General features: G+C 49.2%; 1 non-coding gene across 1 annotated transcript; it reads right to left on the reverse strand.

Annotated features, from left to right (window-relative positions):
* Positions 1 to 980: 980 nt before the first annotated feature.
* Positions 981 to 1,099, reverse strand: LOC132212845 (5S ribosomal RNA). Its single transcript, XR_009447792.1, has one exon. It is a non-coding gene; the product is annotated as a 5S ribosomal RNA (ribosomal RNA).
* Between the last annotated feature and the right edge of the window lie 2,681 nt (positions 1,100 to 3,780).

The raw sequence follows: 3,780 nt of genomic DNA on the forward strand, positions 1-3,780 counted from the left end.
TCAATAAAATATATTTTAAAAAAATATTAGGCTTTCTTGATGAAAGAAAGTTTTTAACTGGTTTACATTCTAGTACAAACTCCTTATCTTGTCATAGACGTGATAAATTGTTCACAGACCATCTACTTTTTGACTAGTCTTCTATGTAAAGATTTCTTCTTTGACCAGCTACTTTGAGTGATACTGATTGGAATAATACCTCAGCAAGCTTAAACCCAAAACAGATGATAATTATTTGTTCACAAAAGTTACCATGCGTCTAGGACTCAACTAATCCTGTCCAAAACCTGAGGGCCCGTCAATAGGAGAGTCAGATGTGAATCCAGGCCAATCTAGACGCCATGGCTGTTTAGTGCTCTGCACCGCAGGCCACCCCTGTCGGGGAGCTCATGTCCCGGTGTGACTCTCCCCCTCCACAGAGACCGCAGGGTGACACCCTTCACCTTCTGCCAGTGTGTGCACAGGATCTGACCTGGTGCACGTACAGTTCCTATCACACAGAGAAGGGCTGATATAAGTTGAATCTCACATTTCAGTTTTACCTCATGTTAGCTTCATCAGTTTAGGCAGAGTCCATTTACTAAGTTAATTTTCAGAAAGTCCTGGCCCCGCGTGCAGAAGCGGCAGGCAAAGGCGTGGCTGCCGTGTGCCTCCCTGTCATAGGGCCAGTTGAGGAATGTGAAAAGAACAGAGCTTACCATCCCACAAACCTCAGCTGAGCTCATGTTAGACTTTCATTTTTCTATGAATTGAGGATAGACGTCACTGTGAGAACAATAAGAGAAACACTGGAATCATGGCTATAACTTGCTCTTGACTTTTACCCCAATCTCATTTCCTTTTTCTCATAGTAGGCAGGCCTGTTAGCAGCTTAAATTGTATCCTTCATGTCCTTATTCTGTGCAATTATATAGTACAGATTAAATATGGGATTAGTGTTTTATTACTATTATTTTGCAAAAAAAAAATTTTTTTTTTAAAGCCTACAGCACCCGGTATTCCCAGGCGGTCTCCCATCCAAGTACTAACCAGGCCAGACCCTGCTTAGCTTCTGAGATCAGACGAGATCGGGTGCGTTCAGGGTGGTATGGCCGTAGACTATTTTGCAAAAATTGTATGTTGCTTTTGTAGTTGTGTGACTTGCTTTTTTCCACTTAACAGCGTGACTGGGAGTTCTGTCTGTTGGTGTATATCGCTCTCTCTCGCCCTGTGTGCTGTGATACTGTATCATGTCAGATGTATTCATGTAGACAGTCTCCTAGCGAGAGATATCTAGGTGATGTCTAATTTTTTGCCATGAAACATAACCTTGTCCGTGATTGTATCTAGTCTCCAAAGTTAGTTCTCAATAAAGTCCACCTCCAGGCTTTCCTGTCCTGACATAGTCCACTCCCACACTGAATCTGGGCTGACAGCGACTCACTGTAACCAACAGAAGCAAGGAGTTGCTGTAACAGTTCCAGGCCTACCTTACGGAGGACTGGCATTTCCGCTTCTGTGGTCTTTGGAGACGGCCATCATGCAAGAAGCCCTTCTGCGGACAGCCGCGCGCAGAGCCTTGTTGACGGACACGCCCCACATTCCCTTGGGACGAAGGCTTTTCTACAGCCCAGTGGGAACTACCCGCTAAGCCTCAGCGACCCACAGACCCTGAGGGATAATCATGATTGTTTTTCTCTACTAAGAGCCGGCTTTACTACATGGCCACAGATACGTGATGGTCAGTCATAAACTGCAATTTCCCTCCCCTTCTCTCTGTATAGAGAACTGAATGGCCCCGGTTAGAAGTTGTCCCCATACGCCAAGGTTGCAGGTTCAACCCCAGTCAGTGCACACAATTGGTTGACTAGAATCAACCAATGAATGCATAAAAGAGTGGAACAGCCCTGGCTGGTGTGCTAAGTGGTTAGAGCAGCCGTGGGCAAACTACGGCCCGCTGGCCGGATCCGGCCCATTTGAAATGAATAAAACTAAAAAAAAAAAAAAAAAAAAAAAGACCGTACCCTTTTATGTAATGATGTTTACTTTGAATTTATATTAGTTCACACAAACACTCCATCCATGCTTTTGTTCCGGCCCTCCGGTCCAGTTTAAGAACCCATTGTGGCCCTCGAGTCAAAAAGTTTGCCCACCCCTGGGTTAGAGTGTCAGTACACGCAACACACTGAAGGGTCTAGGGATAGATTCCTGGTCAAGGGCATGTACCTGGTTTGTGGTTCGCTTCCTATCAGATGTCAGATTGTGTGCAGGAGGCAACCAGTCAATGTGTCTCACATCCATGTTTCTCTCTCTCCCTCCTTCCTCCCCCTCTCTCTGAAAAGCAATGGAAAAATATCCTCAGGTGAGGATTAACAACAACAAAGTGAAACAACAAATCTCTCTCTCTCTCTCTCTCTCTCTCTCTCTCTCTGCTTCTCCCTCTCCCTCCCCCTCTTCCTCTCTCTCTAAAATCAATAAAATAAGAAATAGATGTTCCAACAAACTTGCGGGGGGGGGGGGGGGGAGGGGAGAGAGAGAGGGAGAGAGGGAGAGAGGGAGAGAGAGAGCTGGATGACTAGGTCATAGGGCACACACACCAACATCCTGCTGAGGAGCCTCCCAAATGGCTGCACCCACTTACCCGGACACGAGGGCGGGGAGAACCACTTTGGCTTACAGTGCTTGCCAGGTCAACACCGGGCTTTCATTTCATTGCATTTCTCTGATTACTAGTCAAAGTAAGTATATTTTTCTTTCTTTTTTAAAAAAAATATATTTTCTTATTGATTTTTTACAGAGAGGAAGGGAGAGAGATAGAGAATTAGAAACACCGATCAGCTGCCTCCTGCACATCTCCTACTGGGGATGTGCCCGCAACCCAGGTACATGCCCTTGACCGGACTCGAACCTGGGACCTTTCAGTCCGCATGCCGACGCTCTATCCACTGAGCCAAACCGGTTTCGGTGTATATTTTTCTTTGGTTATCGGCCATTTGTGTTGACTGTCCTGTCAGTCCCTGGCTGGAGGAGAGACCAGGAGGCCTGCGTGCTGGGCTGCCCCGAGCTTGTCTTCCGGGGCTGCTCCTGGCCTCGGCCTTCCAGGTTCCCGGCGCCCTTGCCTCGGCGCGCAGCTCCCGCAGCTGGCAGGCAGCTGCAAGCTCTGATCACCCGGCCCGGGAGAGGCCACGGGCCTGTGCGCGCCGCACATTGCCATGCACTTAGGTGGACATCTCCCGTGCCCTCCCAAAGACTCAAAAGCCAAACCCAGGCCCCAGCGGGCTTGGCTCAGGGATAGAGCGTCAGCCTGCGGACTGAAGGGTCCCGGGTTCAATTCCAGTCAAGGGCACATGTCCGGGTTGCGGGCTCAGTCTCCAGTGGGGGTGGGGGAGTGGGGGGGTGGCGCGAGGGTGGGGGGGCAGGAGGGTGGGGGCGTGCGAGAGGCAGCTGATCAATGATTCTCATCATTGGTGTTTCTCTCATTCTCTCTGAAATTAATAAAAGAATAATGATAATAATAAAAAAGAGCCGCTGCGTACCACCTGAGCCGCTGCTACCACCTGAGCGGCCTCACCCGGTGGTGGGAGACTGGACAGCGCACTCTTCACTCTGTACCTGGCCTTTGGGCCGCACTAGCAGTTATGACCCTAAGCCTCTGTTCTGACCCCAAATCCCCAGCCACTCACATTTGAGGATATCTAAGCCCCAGAGTGGCCCCTGCATAATCGGGGTGGCCTCCTGCGGGTCTCTGTGGGACCTGTAACACTGTGTATGTGTGTGGGAAGAAGGGGTGCAGGGGGCGCA

The sequence above is a fragment of the Myotis daubentonii genome, chromosome 11 (genome assembly GCF_963259705.1).
Source record: "Myotis daubentonii chromosome 11, mMyoDau2.1, whole genome shotgun sequence".
NCBI lineage: Eukaryota > Metazoa > Chordata > Mammalia > Chiroptera > Vespertilionidae > Myotis > Myotis daubentonii.